Source organism: Aythya ferina (assembly GCF_964211825.1).
Source record: "Aythya ferina genome assembly, chromosome: Z".
Taxonomy (NCBI): Eukaryota; Metazoa; Chordata; class Aves; order Anseriformes; family Anatidae; genus Aythya; species Aythya ferina.
The window spans coordinates 12,290,235-12,306,804 of NC_140299.1; the positions used below are offsets into that span (position 1 = coordinate 12,290,235).

General features: G+C 34.1%; 1 protein-coding gene across 1 annotated transcript in view; it reads right to left on the reverse strand.

Annotated features, from left to right (window-relative positions):
• The window catches only part of PRLR (prolactin receptor), a 170,117-nt gene that overhangs the window by 131,547 nt on the left and 22,000 nt on the right, over window positions 1–16,570 (reverse strand). The window contains exon 3 of the mRNA XM_084503761.1: window positions 2,597–2,651. The gene's annotated coding sequence lies outside the window, so the exon portion shown is untranslated. The remainder of the gene's footprint in view (window positions 1–2,596; window positions 2,652–16,570) is intronic.

Consider the following 16,570-nt stretch of genomic DNA (forward strand, 5'->3'; position numbering starts at 1 on the left):
AAACCAAAATTTACTAAGAGGTAATCAAAAGCAAATGCACAAATTAATTCCTAATTACAGTTAATTTAACTCTAAAGTCACATAATTTAAAACTACTGAAATAAATTTATGCTATTGAAAAAGCTTAATATTAATATAAAGATTATTATACCAGTTGCACCTTGTCAGTGACCTTTATTCAGAAGACCTAATTAGAAGATCCATCCATTTAAATTACCTAAAAACAGGAGATGCAAATATAGGCATTTAGAATCACACTTGAAATAATAATTCAGGTGAGCTAAGACAAGGTATGCATCCTAGCAGCATCAGCAATTGCAAATTACACCAAAATGAACTGCAATTATTCTACTTAGTGAAGGGCAGCTGTGTTAAATCTGGAGATGACAGTTCATTTTACATGTGGACCAAATGAACGGTCTGATAGTGCTGGAAGGGTGAGATCTTGCTTCCTCACTTTTTCCTTTTCCTCTTGTTTTTGATTCAGTTCCTTCCCTCCCACCCTCACTAATAGCTTCCGTACCCTGCCTCACTGTTCAGCAGATACAGCATCCATGTGATCTCAAGATTAAACATTTAATGAGTTAAACAGCTTCTGTTTTTCCCAAGTTACTTTCCTGACGTTTCAGTGAGTTGGTTCATGTGATCAAATAAATGCCAGCTGGTGCAAGGTCAGCAACAGGCTTATGTGACCAGAACTGGGGAAAGAAAAACAGGATAGGGGAGTTCCTGCTCTGCACTGGAGAGTTGTTAAAGTGCCTACACCTACTTCATATAACCAGATCTTGTATAGCGTGTTTCCAAGAGGAAGTACACTGTTCATTCATGTAACTTCTAGTCTATATCAAAATTTCAGGAACTATAAAGATCTACAGAGAAAGAGAAAAGAAGGCAAAATAATTTCTGCTTGATAAGCATAAAAAACATAGTTTAGCATACCCTATATATTTTTTTCCTATAGTTGGAAGAAATCCTTAAAGTACTACAGGCAACTGGAGGTCAGCAAAATGCAATCAACTTGATGAAGTTAAAAACAAGCTAGAAAGGTCACTGTAACTTGCCCATCTTGGAACAAGGAAGTAATGTTCCCTCTTTAATGAGTTTGACTGAGTTGAACTTTGAGTAGATTGTGTGCTCTCTAAGAGATAATGTTTTCAGAATGACAAATCAGGACTCATCTTGTTTTAACCAGATGCCTATAGCTGAGCTGTATAGGTGTCCCTATACTGTCAATAAAGGGAAATGGGCTGTTACCGAATGTGACTCATCTTACCTGTTTTAGATATATATTGAAGGGCGAGACAAATTTGTCTGAGAAGTACCTATTTCTTCGCTATGACAAGGGAGACTACACAGGCTATTGCAAGGAACCACATTTAGAAGAACAGCAGCCATGGTAACAAGCAGGAAGGAGTTGAAAGACAAACAGAGAACAAAACAAAACAAAGAAATCACCACCACCACCAACAAACCAAAAATCACACATACACACACACAACCCACCAAATAAGAAAAAAAAAATAAAAAAAATACAGAGAGATAGTAGCTAAGCCTCATCATCACAGACAACTGTAAACACACTCTAAGGGCCAGTTTTCAGATACTTAAGATATTGCTTGTGTCCAGGTATGATACTTAGCCTTTTTAATGAGATCCCAATCTGCCCCCCAACCAGCACAAAAATAAAGGGAAAATTCTATTGATCTTGATGAACTCAGAACTTGGACCTAAAGTCTGAACGAGACATGGGGTTAGACTTTCTTTTAATAAAACAAAAACAAGAGATAGAGGATGGATGAGAAGAGTACAAAAGACCAATGAACGTTTCATGGCTTTTGTGAAAATCCTAAAAGAACACAGAACACAGAAAGGGAAGTTCAAATGAAAACTGAAGAAAACACTGCTAGGATATATTGCCTTATAAAATCATTTAACTATCCTTCAGTCTCCCTCTTACATCATATTTAATTGCTGTTTATGCTCACTGGGATCTTAATAGGATCATTATGGTCTCTAAGAAAACAAAAACATATGAGTACCTACAGAACATCTACCCTACGAGCTCAGTTGAAAGCAACCTTATTTTTAGTGTCAACTTTTATTAAATTTTTTTGACAACTTTCATGTTTTGTTGAATTTTACTTCTCTAATCAAACTCATAATCTGGTATATAGAATGCACATTTCTGAGGGTAGAAGAGCATTCCCCTTATCTATGATTTGAAAGCTGGGAAAATTTGAGATGAACTAAAATGGGTTTAGAAGGAGAAGGTGCTCAGTGAGTATGGACGGCAGAACCAGCCAGAAAGTTCATGTCTACCCATATTTACTAATTTTAACCAAATGAAACAAATTCTTACAGCAGGCATACAATATACTGATGTATGCTTTTATAATCTGTAAAAACAATCAATATTTTTCCCCTCTAGTCATAGTATCTAAGATTATTACTGACAAAAGATTATTTCATGTTAACAATCAATCTGTTTATGGTAAAATGATATCCATGATACCTTTTATAAATTAAATATTACTTCAGCAATTAATTCATGTAATATTCTTAAAATCATCTCACTGATGTGTAAAAAAATACTCACGGCTTGCAGTTTTAACTTGCTATGTCAATCAGGCAAAGTTGGGTGATACACATATCTATGAAAAGAAAAAAATTCACGGATGAAGGGAGCAGAGAGGAGAGAAACATTTACATTTGTAATTCCAATGAATGACTGGAATAATGTTCTTGTTTTCAAGAATTTCTGATAATTATTTTGGTTTAGACAAGAACACTAATTTCCACTTCCTATTATGACGTCTACATGTAAAAACTTAAAAAAAACAACAACACAAAACCCACAAAAAAAAATAAAACTTACAACAACAACAACAACAAAAAAAACACAACACAATTTGCTTACTAAACTTAGGCTACAATTTTCTGTGAAAGATAGACAAATTGAAGATGCTGGCAGACCCTTAATTTTGCTTCCTGAAGTGCTTTAGAAAAGAAATGATGGCTTTTTAATTATGATAATGACACACAGACTTTTTGAATATGTGTAATTACATAAATTCTGTTTTTCACATAAGCAAGGGCTACTGCATTGTAATTGGACACATTTATAATAAAAATTTGAGTCAATTTTTCAGACTTCACTTTCCTTCTGTTAAGATTTACGACCTTATACATGTGTTTTTTTTCATTATGAAACAGATTAAACAAAACCAAAAATCCTTCTCTTGTTGCCCTTACTTTCCACTCAAACAAAGAAACCAAAGCAAAATAATTTGCAAAAAGCTGTAATCAAGCCAAAGAGTGCTATATAAAAGCAAAACTTTCTTCATGAATACAATGGAAATGGGGACTTTCATTCTTCCAGCACCAGGCTAAAATCTAAGTGGTCTTTCCCAGATGCTTTGAGTTTAAAATAACAATTTAGGGACTGTGTGGTTATCATTATTTCAGATTTAAAGTATTGTTAAGCATGCTAAATAAGACTGAACCTGAAAATTACTGTACCATTTCATACAAACAGTCTGAAACTCTCAGAACTATGATAAAATATGGAAATCTGAGGATGATATGAGTAGGAAATTAATAAATATTTAGGAAAAAAGTCCTGCATTTGCCTCCAAGTTTTTATGAAAATGAAGTCATTATTTAATATCGGCAAAACGATTCTTTCATAGTCTCTTCAGTTTCTTGACAGTGTAAAACTGTGACTCAAGATGCCAGGAAAAAAATGTAGAAACATCTATAGCATAATTACATTTCTTAGTGCACCTACAATAACAAATTCATTTTACCCTATTCTGCATGATGAAAATTGCAACCTCCTCCTACAAAACATACATAATCCATAAACATTTCATACTTTACACCAATGTTGTTCTTCACTCCAACTTTGTAATTCAGATATTATTGCTTCCCTTCAATTTCTGTGTTTATTTTTCTTTTTAATCTTACAGCAGACAAATATGGCGTGATTTTTTCTCAGGCATACTCTTCAATTTTAAGACTTTAATATCATACAGCTTATACTGCACTGTTGGATGTGAATTACAAGTAAAGCAGCTAAAATTAAAAGAAAATATTTACCTGAACTGTTTTGTAGGTATGTAAGAATCCGGTTACTGGTTAGTTAACAATAAAGTCCTATTTACACAGGATATAGAAAATCAAAAAATACTACCAAATGTATGAAAATACTCAAAAAAAAAAAAAAAACACAAAAAAAAAGGAAAAACAGAATGGTTTTAAATTAGGTTAATAACCTACTACAAATCAGAACATGGAGAAAATATAATAGTAAGTGAAATGCTGTAGTTCGCTGTACAAAACAGGAAAAAATGATTGTTCACTCCAACATAGGAGTAGTGTTAAATACTGAAATAGCTGAGTTAAATCAGATAAACCAGTTTGTTGAATTAATAAGGAAAATAGGATCAGGACTAGGATTCTATACCTAAACAGGAAAGCACAGGATTTTAAAGACTGTAATACTGAGGGTGGGACTAGGATGATGACAGTGACTGTGACATACTCTGGGAGACCAGGAAATCTGAGAACAAGAAGCAAATAACGTAAACCTGTTAAATTCCACAAGGGTATATTGCTGAGGCAAAATTTTTAATGGATTATTTCAGTGAATCCAGTCGGGTAAGCCACAAGAGAAGAAACAATTCTTGAGATAGTCCTCCACCGTATACAGGATGTGATTAAAAATTACTAAGGAGGTAAGCTGTAAACATGTTCATCACATTCTTCATTTCATGGGCACCATAGGCAAAATCAAAAATATCACCACCAATAACAAACCAACCCAACCCAACCCGACAAAAAACAATCTAGGGCTGAATTTCAAACAAGGCAATTACATTTCAATGTGGGGGATTATTAAAATAAATCAGAAGAGAAATTCTAGATATTATCTGCTTGTAAGTGCCATGAAGACTTCAGTGGCACAACAAGAGTTGTTCAGTAAACACAGGAGCTCTCTTATAGGGAATACACTGGAAAATCTGAATATACTGGAATATTCTGTTGCAAAGGTCTGTGACAGTGGGAGGTGTGGAACAGAGTGGCAAAACGAACTGTAACAAATTGCCAAAACTAAAAGAAAAATACTAAATAGCTTTGAAGGAAGACACCTCCAAAGTAACTGAATTGTTAGTGTAGAAATGCAACCTCAATTCTAGTGTTTTCCAAAGCAACTCGTTAGCGTATGTGCTTGAGTTCCCCTTCTTTTGCCCTGAATGTAAGCTAAGTACTAGTTCTGTTTCCCACTCATTTGCAGTCTGACAACATTGCAAATGAATTCAGTTCACTGTGGGAAAAACTGCAGAATAGAACAGCCACAGTAACAAAAGAAAAGTGCACATCAATACCAACAAACCAGACAATTTTATGAAAATAATGACTCCTGCAGTATCTTAGAAAAATAACAAATCATATAACAAAAGAAACACACAGAATCCAAGGCATTCTGAGATTTAGTTATCCCACTCCTTCACAGCTATTGCTTTTGCTATTGCTTCACAGTAAATAAATATTGTGCCTACATATTGGGTGTATATTAAAATCAATTTAATAGTATTGCATTTCCTTTTTGCATCCATATCAAGATTTAAATTGTAGCATTTATCACTATTGCCAGGAGAAAGCTCAGACAACTCCACAAGTACCCTATAGGTAATCTATAAAATGGAACACAGTGAACCAAACAGACATAAGGAAAAACAAGAATGAAAGAAAGAAAAATTCAGCTGAGATACAGGCAGGAAATGAAATTAACTGTCACTAAGAAAATCATGTATATGGTTACTGGATGCTTGAGAAAAGATCAAAAAAAAATGCTGTGCCACCTTTTTTCACAAACTCAAAATCTGTAAAGTGGACACTATTCTAGGGCATAGAAATTGAAAAGTTGAAAATACAAATATTTTGTCATTGAACAAAAGAATGGAATAAACGTGACAAGTGTATTTGTACAAAGAATATAGAATTATTCTTGAAAGAAGCCAACACAAAGTAACAATAATGAATACTAAATTTGTAACTAAAGGTTAATTTATTAAATATCCCTGGTTTTCATACCTGAGAAAGAAAAAATGTTTTTCATTTAAATATCTTTCTTGAATAGGCATGTTTTTGTAAGTCTGTTGTTAAGCCTAAGAACAATTTAGCTTCACTGACTAAAAGTGATTTATGCTGACTCAAAACAGTTCAAAAGTCCAGAGCAATAAATTAAAAATATCCTCTAAATTATCTAGTCAATCAGCTAATGTTTGAAGTTGCATAGCAATATGATGCTTAACTGGGTGTAAGTAGTCTATTAACTTTGGAACTTAGGAAGAAAGGTAGTGTCTGAGTCCCAGAAAGTAATTAAGAAAGTAGTCTGTATTTTCAGCAGCTAAGTTATTTTCTAAAAATTTATGTCTCTCTCTGAAGACTACAAGGTTGATTCCTAATTGTAGCATATTAGAGCAAATACTTTCAGGGTGGAGTTCCCCACATATAGAAGAGCTGGAGGAAACTGCCTGAGGACCACCTAGCCCCAGCTTCCTCTGGCAGGTGCAAACTCAGTACCACTGGAGAGATATACCACTAGAGGAATTATGACATGTGGGGCCACTCACTAAGATTGTTCTCAAATGACAGAAAAATCTCAGGTATCTCAAGTGTCATCAGAGAATTCTTACTGTATGGCTTGTATGACACTGCAAAGCACTACAGGTGGTTACATATCTCCATCTGATATTCAGACATATCTCAAATGTAGAGCATTATTCTCTTACAAGGCAGGCCTCTGACAGTTATAAAACTTACCATGAATACCACCCTTACACCAAACACATAGTGCAAAAGTGCTTTCCAACTTCTTTCCTGAACAACAGCATACCTCCTCAGCAACATCTGATGATAGTCTAGAACTATCAGTTCAGAACTATCAGTCTAGAACTATCAGTAAAAATGCTGATGGATCAAATAATCCTGATGAAATACCACAGTAGCAATAACACTCCCAGTTAGGAAAAAGCAATGAAAGTTCAAACACCAAAGGGACAACTAAGGACAACTGCAAATTCTACTCAATGATCCTGGTACACTCATTCTTCCTTTAATAGCAGAGGTTTTAATCATATCTTCTCAAAACCCAAGGAGGTATGACATTCAGAACTACTAACCAGAAAAGTTCTTCCAATTCCATTTCTTCAGATAAAATATAAATTCACTCTGATTTTAAATAATATTCAGTTAAAATTGGAGCTGTATTTATTAGAGTCCATATGAACTGTGAATTATCACCAAAGAATCCAATTATAAAGGGTAAATGGACCAACAGATGGTTTATGCTTAAAGTAAAAATCACCAAAACCCAATGAAGAGATTTCACAGGGACAGAGGTACAAAGAATTATAAGAACAGGAATCAGTCTGGAATACCAAAGAATTAAAAATATTGTTAACATTTCTGTCCATTGACAGATTTGCAGTCCAACATAGCATTCGTGTCTTTTCCAATTCCATTTCTTTAAGTATTGTACAAGACAAAGTTATTGGAAACATGCCAATAAAAAGACAATTTGCAGATTAACCAAGGGGAATGAAATAATCATAGACGTTAACACTCCTGTATGGGCAAGCAGAGCTGAACACTTTGTCATTCCTGCAGACTTAATACCTGTCTTAATCAGTGTTAGTTACTGTCTTAGTCAATATTGGAGTATCTTATGTAAAAGGATTTTTAAGAAAAGCACATATTAAAGTTGTGAAAGTAAGATAAGAATTGCTTGTATCTAGCACAGTGAAAAATATGTAAGTAATGAATTTTCCTCTGTTGTGTTCTGCTGAAGCTTGCATATAACTATATTTTTGGAATACTTAAAAGATAAGTAAGTTGAAAACAATGTCAACCCTGTTGACATTGAAAGAAAGAAAATAAAATCACTTGTGCATATACTGGATATGTAGTCAAATAAGCCTATTAAAAAAACAAACCTTCTCCATATTCAAAGTTGCTCAAATGGTTAGGCTAAAGCAATGCATAAGAATTAGAGTGGAAGAGTTTTCACATAAACTACAGAAATCAAAGACATACCTATATTGTCAATACTGATTTCAGTTTTGAGAAACACAAATCAAAAAAGAAGACAGGATCAAAAAAGAAGACAGGATTCAAGAGGAATGTTTAACTTGCAGTCATTGAATATACCATATTAAACTGTGGGACCCATAAAAAAAAGACCTAATACCACAGGGTAAGAAAGAACTCTACAATCCTTAAAAATCAAGAATAGGACAGCCATCTGACAAAAGGGACAACTGGGTGAGAGAATAACTGTTTGCCTAATCGTGATTCTGGTTGTCCAGATATCATATTGCTTCATTAAATACACTATCTACCTTGACAGATAGGGAGTTTGCAACCTAGTCATTTAATTAAAAGCTGAAAGACAGACTCTGAAAAAAAAAAAAGAAAAGTGTGGAGGTGGCGTGGGAGAAAGAAAGGAAACAGCACTTTCTATCTTGTTATCTCAAGCAGTGAGGAATATACTGAGAGCAACAAATGACTAAGTGAGCTAACAGCAAGAACCTCTATTTCCATGAGCTCCTGTGCAGGAGATATGCAAGTTGTCTCTGAGCTCTGCTCTGCTCCCCAAAACATGGACAGCTTTCATTTCCACTTGGAAAATCACATTAGCAAACACAATTTTATTGATAACTACAAAGCCTGTTGACATTGAAAGAAAGAAAATAAATCACTTGTGCATATACTGGATATGTAGCCAAATAAGCCTATTAAAAAAAACACAAAAAAAAACAAAAAAACAAACACAAACCTTCTCCATATCCTAAGTTGCTCAAATGCTTAAGCAAAAGCAATGCATAAGAATTACAGTGGAAGAGTTTTCATATGAACTACAGAAATCAAAGACTATACTATCAATACCGATTTCAGTTTTAAGAACCACATAACAAAAAAGAAGGCAAGAAGAATACAAACACAAGGAAGTTCAAATAGGAATTCAAAGCATAATGTTGAAAGTACAAGGAGAGGTATTGAAAAAAATATGATACAAAAGGGAAAGAATTCCTGGACTCAAATTTAGAAAGGAGATGATTATCAGGGCATAAAAAAACAACAAACCATACAATGAAAATAAATTTGTCTGCTATTACTCAAACTGAAAACCAGAAAATTTTAAATTGACAAAAAGGCATGCTTAGATAAGCCTTTTTCTCAACCTTGTGGTTCATGTCTTGTTTACTATCAGGGCTGAATATACAGCCCTTCAGATACCACATACATCTCTTATTAGTGTTACCTAATAAGCTGTATATTAGGAAATATAATTAACATCAGTCAATAAGCCAAGAGCCTCTTCCTCCAAGGTTCTCATCACATTCATGATAGACATAATCATATGCTCTCCCTCAAACTGTATCCTGAATTTTACCCTGTTTCTCTTGTTCAGGTAGTATCCATCAGATATTGACTGTTCAGAAGATATCTTCTGACTGTGCCATTAATGTGCCACCGGAATTCTCTGGATCTATGTCTTTCCTATTCCTTCTATTAGTCTTCCTTACTGTTCCCCATTACCCAGCAGCATTACAAAGTAATTTTTACCTTTCCTTCCTTTTCTCAAGAGCAGAGTCTTCACATATAAAGCAAGCCTCACAAGCAGTGACTGGGAGAAGCTAGCATTAAATTTTCTTTAATATGATTAATCTGTAAATGTAATGGATTCTTGCCTTATTCTATGAAGAACAGGTAATCAATTCCGATCATAGGCTGAATAAATGAACCAAAGCTTTGATTCAGTACAGCAATTTCTAAGTTCTTGTGTCTGAAAAGACTTAAATACCTCCTAAGGAAGCAAAGCGGTTTTGTGTTAGCAACCACGTGCCTGAGTATAAATCCTAAGCAACAAGCACTGAAGTAATCATCTTCTTGGATGTGGGCCTGTTAATACTTTTAAAAAACAGAGCTGGCAATCAAAAAGATCCTCTGTGTGTTTTTCTCAGCAAAGCTGAAGGTCTGTTAACAAGATGAACATTACTGCCAGTGTATCTCTCAGTGGAGGTATGACCAATATTTACTTGGGTTTTATCAAGACTGCAGACTGGAATTGCAGGCACCAAAGAACATTAGCAAAACAACTGAACTCACTTTCTCAATTTTTCTGTTTGTAATTTGGATTTTATTCCAACACTTCTCAAATATTAAACTGAAAAATGGTACTTTAAATAAAAGTAGAAATGGAAAATATGCATCATTTGCATTTGTTCCAATTAACATTCTGGAGAAGTACACAACATTCTTCATAAGATCAAAAAAACAAGTGCTGGGGCTTCCCTAAACACTCTCTTTCCTAAGGTGACTGACAATGAAGAGATACAATGAAGTAGTAAGTTATGCATTGCCTGCAATTGTGAGTTTATTTCAGTGACACATGATTATATATTGCTACCTATTACTGCAGAGATACAAAGATACATACTAAAATGTGTTCATATATCTTCCACACAGATATTTACTCTGGCTGACAGCCTTTGACTTAGAATTCATGGGTAACAACATATATATAGAGGTATACTTTTTTTTTTTTTTTTCTTTCAAGAAATCATATACTTTTTGATTGATATACCCACCAAATAATCTGGATTTCACAACCTGAAAGTGTGCTTAAATTTGAATGTTTCATTCATCAAAACTGTTCAGAAAGCAATTATAGCTACTATGTTACCTTCCTGAGAAACTTACTTTTAAATTTGTAAACCAGGTCAGAATTCTAAAAGGTAAATTGAAGAAAAAAAAAAAAGAAATACAGTTTTGAAAATATGTTTTATGAGCAGTGCACCAAATTAAAGATATTACAATACAATACAAGAATAATACAATACATTTTATTCCTATTAGTGCATAATCTCAGAACAAAATGGAATTAAATCACTGTAATCCAAGGAACATAATTCCCATGCAAAAGAGCCAAAGAACATAGGAATAAATTAATTTGACATTCATATATTATACTCATTTATTCATTGTTGTTAAAACTACAGTTTAGCCCTTTGGCAATAGCAGCCACAATACTCAACGTCTTCCACAGCCTCATTTTTCTGGGGTTTTATGTCAATATTAAATATATGCCAAATGTGAGTATTTTGATTTAGTAAAACTACTCTTGCATTTTACACTACCACAAATACCTAAAAAGTATTAAAGATGAAGAAAAATTAGACCTAAGTAGACTATCTAGGTCTTGTTTTGATTTCCTTCATGGTGATATTATGTAATTTACCAGATTTCACCACATGTTTCCAATGACTACTCCTCAATTCATGTCTGAATTTAATCAAGCAAATTAAATCTTAATACCAGGCATTTAGAATAGATGAACCAAAGTTACACAAATGACTAAAAATGGAGTGAGAAAATCATACTTGCTAGCATTTCACATGGAAGAAAAGAGATCTACTCTACAAGTTGGAACACCAAGACACATGGGTTTGGGACATATACTGATGGCCTGCTGTAAATCTGCCGCATCAGGTATATCTCAGATTTGTTATGCACAAACAGATCAGTTGTTCACCATGCGCACAGGACAGATGATGACATGTCCTGAATGCTTGTAACTCACTCCATAAACACAGAAAGCTTGATCTGCCTATTTGAACACAAATAATACGACTGGAGAGACTGCTGTTGCTTTGTCTATTCTTCAGGATTGCAAGTGGCAGGATAGTACATTACATGTACTAAATTACTGGCACACTGTTAAAGGAGTTAGTTGGTTTAAAAAAGTGGCTAACACTTGTTGCTCCCTAAATTGGTAATACTTGGTCAATGTCATTTATACTAGTAAAATCTAGAATAAAAAATCAAATTAATTCACATCAAACTACTTAAAGAAGACAGGCTATTTAAGCAATGCATGGATTCAAGTGGTTGAGAAGCAAAGAAAAATGACCATAAGGATAGAAAACAGACCAAGAGAGAATATAAATAGAAGTGTTTGTATAAAATTGGAAAAAATGCAAGGAGGAGAAAAGGTCAAGAAGACAAAAAAGTAGGAAAAGTATCCCGCTCTGTACCCAACATTCAAAATAACTATTAAACACATCAGTAATAAACAGAAGCACAAGAGGAGGAAATCAAACATGATACAAAACCACTTGAAAACTGAAAGTAAAAAATGAGTGAAAAAAAGAAGAAATGGGAATGAGTAACTTTTTGGGAAGTACAACACATTTCCTAATCCTCTTGTTTTCAATGTTAAGGTACATGTTTCTCTGAACATTTCTGGATCATAGTGCCTTTTCTTCAAGGACTTAATCCACAATTTCTACAGCTAACTGTTGCATGTATTCTAACAACTCTGATGTTAGAATGGCTCAGCATTAAGTATGCTCTTGACTCTAACTTTCCTGTTGTACATTTTAAATAGTTAATAAGAATGACATCATTTTTAGCTCACAAAAGTAGCCAAGTCTTCCCTGTCCTCTTTGTTTCATTTCTTCCCTTGAAGTGCTGGCATAAATTCTCATCAGGTCAGTGGCAACTACCTTAGAAATGAAGCAATAAAATAAGGTCAATTTCAAGTTTTCTATAACTGCCTTAAACATGCAGCAAAATGTCTGAAACCCTCTGGTTAGCTGGCTATATCTTATACATAGGATTCTTCTGTAAATTAAATGAAATAGTAAAAACAACAATTCTGGGGAAAATAAGTCAGATATTTGAAAAAAGAAGAAATACAGAAGCTCTGCCTTTACTGAAAACAGGAGTGGGATGCAAGAAAAGAAGCATCAAAACCTGACAAAACCCATGGTCTTGGGTAGGTTTAGATTAAATGCACTGTGAAAAAAAGACACCATGAAAGAAAATAAAACATAAAATAATGTTAAAAGCAAAATCACTATGATAATCAGATATATCTCATTTCACAGTTTGCTTCAGCCCCTTCTTTTCTGTACAAGACACTTGGCAGTATCACTAATGAAAAAGGCTCATCTGGTGTTATCTGCAGATAAATTAACACTGATTTTTTTGGGGAAAAGACAGTCATGCAACACTGAAAGAGATACTGAAACAAGAAAAATACAATAGTTAAAATGAGTAAATCCAGATAAACAGTTTAAACATAGGGTTAATTAAAAGAGACATTTAATCACATTCGATGTTATGTGACAATTTAAAACAGATAAGCACAATGAACTCCAGAGATTCTGCCAAACCAAGTAAAATTTAGTTGCTTGTTCATTCATTCTTATTTATTATGAAGCTTCAACTCAAGTGGAACAGTCTATTTTGCTTCTGAAAAAAAAACAAATAATATTTTATAGTTCAAGCAAAACCCAACAACTTCTGAGAGCAATTTAAGCAACTTTTCTATTTAAACTTCCTTTCCAACAAGCCAAAAAATACTATTTTTCTCTTGCATTTATTTATCTCAGTTCCACTTGGATTTTGATTCTTTTAGATATAAAATGCTGGGATGAAATAACATGTATGTTGGAGTGTGAGTTTACTTAAGTGACCCATGCATTAATTAATTCTTAGTAGTAAAGAAGACTTCTTGAAACTGTTGACAACTATTCTGCATCTCAGTGTCCTGTCTACAATATTCCTTATCACTGGGAAATTAACATATTTTTAATAGTGGTACACTTGTATGTAATTTTAGCCTGTCTACAGAGCTATGACAAAAATTAAAAAAAAAATTCCAAAGTCCATCATACTTTAATTATTTCTTCCTCGTTTCATAGCTAACTAAAACATGTCACATTACTTTCTTTTATAATATCTAATTTTATTTTATATCAATGTTTTACTTACACAAGTGGAGTCTTTTAATCCATCTAACTGGGAAATGCATTCACTTGTTTGAATAATCCAGGTCTGACATTTAAATCAGATATACTGCATGTATGTTTTTGCCTGTGCATATCTCCCTCACTCCTGAGGGACACCTGCACAGTGAAGAACAGACAGATCTTGTTGCTCCCTGATAAGGTCACAGAGGCTTAGCTATAATATAGCCTTGCTTAATCCTCATTGGTTTTGCCTACTGAGCACAAGGCTGTTTCCTTGACAACACAGCTGCAGTTGCCACAGCATCCGGAGCCACATGTGATGTCCAGGTTTAGGGTATGGCCCAGCTGAAAATCTATTATTCAATGCTATTTTCTACAAATCATTGTAGGCTAAAAATAAAATCAGTGAAAATCTTCCTTACGTTATATTTCTTCTGTTCATATTAAACCATTTGCTATTAATTACTTACAAAGCCATCCCCCATATGGGATGAACACTTCTGAAACTCAGGAGCCATGGCAATTCTAGTCGTGTTGAGCACACAGTCTAAGGGCATTTTTTATTCAAGGCATGTCATTTACATGCTATATGGAGGTAAGAATTAATTGTCAGTGTGAAATGTAATAAGGCAGACAGAATTTGGAAATGAATATTAAAAAAAAAAAAAAGCAGCAATGATCTTGAAAGTGGAAATATGACCAATGATATTACGAACAGTGAGAGGATTACACATAGTATGAAAAACTGACATACATTATCTCCAGTTAACCAGTTATGAAGCTGAGAATCATGCAAGAGCATGCAAAGCCTATTACATTTTTAAAGCCTCACCTCACATTTTAACTGAAATAGTCAACTATCCTTCGTAAGAGATTTGTCATTCAACAATATCAGTATAATGACACGGTATTAAAATCATTCATAGGGTTTCTCTGCTGAAATAGCTAATGCATTAGGAAAAGTGATCCCGTGAATTACCTTTCCGTTCTATTATCACTTAACTAGAGAGAGGTTATATGATTTAAAAATGCTCACAGTGTGTTTGTTGGTTACATGACACAGTAACCTTGCCTAACCTGTGTTTCTGCCTAACGAAATACCAAATCTTCCTGGAGCCCTTACCCATGACTGGAATTCTTCCAGATTTAAATTGTCCTGGAAATGTCAGGGATAAGTTGAAACTGCCAGGTGTATATGCACATGACTGCTGAAAAACATCTTGCCTATCACATGGGCAGTGAATACTTGCCAATAGATGAAGATTTCAAAGGTATAAGTATGACTAAATCCTCTGGTTAGAGGTTGATGGTAGACGAATTCATGACAGAAGCAAAGTACAGAGTTTCAATTAACTGCTGGAGGGTTGTACAACTTTTGGATTATATTCTAGGTGATACGTTCTACTTTAAAGAACAATAGATGCATGGGAATTCTACAGATGTTAGAGTGGTAGTCATAAATTAGCTGTGAGAAATACCACTCTCTGGGACTAACTGCCACTGAGCAGAAGTCCAATTTTTTAAATTATATTATCTTCCAAACCAGGCTGTCTGCAAGCAAACTGCCAGCTGAGAATAACCCACAGCCTGTATAAACTCCCAAACTTTGAAAATGTTTAGCAATGTCCTTGACAAAACTCTTCTCACTTGTACTAATAAGGAAACAGCATGAACAACTTACTTCCAGTGAGGAGGGTGAAAATTCCCTAGCAAAGTGACATTTACTAATGCAAGCACAAGAAAAGTGGTGAGCCCTCATGTGCCAAAACCTTCCTGATCTTGGAGCAGTCTGACCATAATCCAGACCTGACCCTCAATAAAGCAGTGTCTTATAACGGTGAATGATAGTATCAACCAATCTCTAATAGTGAATTTAGGACTAATATAAAGTCTAGCCTCTTTCAAGCAAAATAACACTAACAGTGGACTCCATCTAGAAACCCCAGAACAAAAGGAGTCTAATGGAATTCAAAATTGAGAAATAAAACAAAAATTTATAGCCAGAAATGCATTTGCAGAAGTAGAAGCCAGAAATCCTCCATTATTTCATTAGCCAGATGTCCAAATCAGTGCTTTAAGACATAACCGATCAGTTTAATCACCTCTTGAAAAACAGCTAAGAATTCTGAATTAGCCTGGAATATGAAGATTTCAAAATATTTCTTTTTTCTTCTTCTGGGAAGGAGCATTACTGCTACTATAAATCACTACCGCTACTCAGCCTATGTTATTTGTCCTAAAAGCATTACAGAGTAAGCATGTACTAAGCATCAAGAAAAAAGTAGATGAGATTGTGTGACTGCTGATCTATAAAGCTATTTGTACTACCTGAAAATATATGGCTGGGGATAATAAATGAAATATATCCAATTAAGAACAGGATGGAAAGGTAGAAATAATGGTCAATGTGTGATGATTAACAGCCATAAACACTAACTCATAAGCTCAAGATATTGCAAACTGGAATTTCTAATGTTCTATCAGTTTTGGCTGACTTAAATTTCAGAGCTTCTCTGGGTACATGATTTCTTCGCAATGGTTAGATTTAGAAACTGAAATTAAAGTTCTAGTTTCACATACATCAAGAGAGGGAGGGAGAAGCTAGGAGGCTTAAAGTGAAAAGTTTCAATACCAGTTTAGAGATGGATATAAAAATGAAATAGTGACAAACTACACAGAACACCAATATTTTAGATAAATATACACAGAACATTTTTCTAACTACAGAAGATGGATTTTACAAT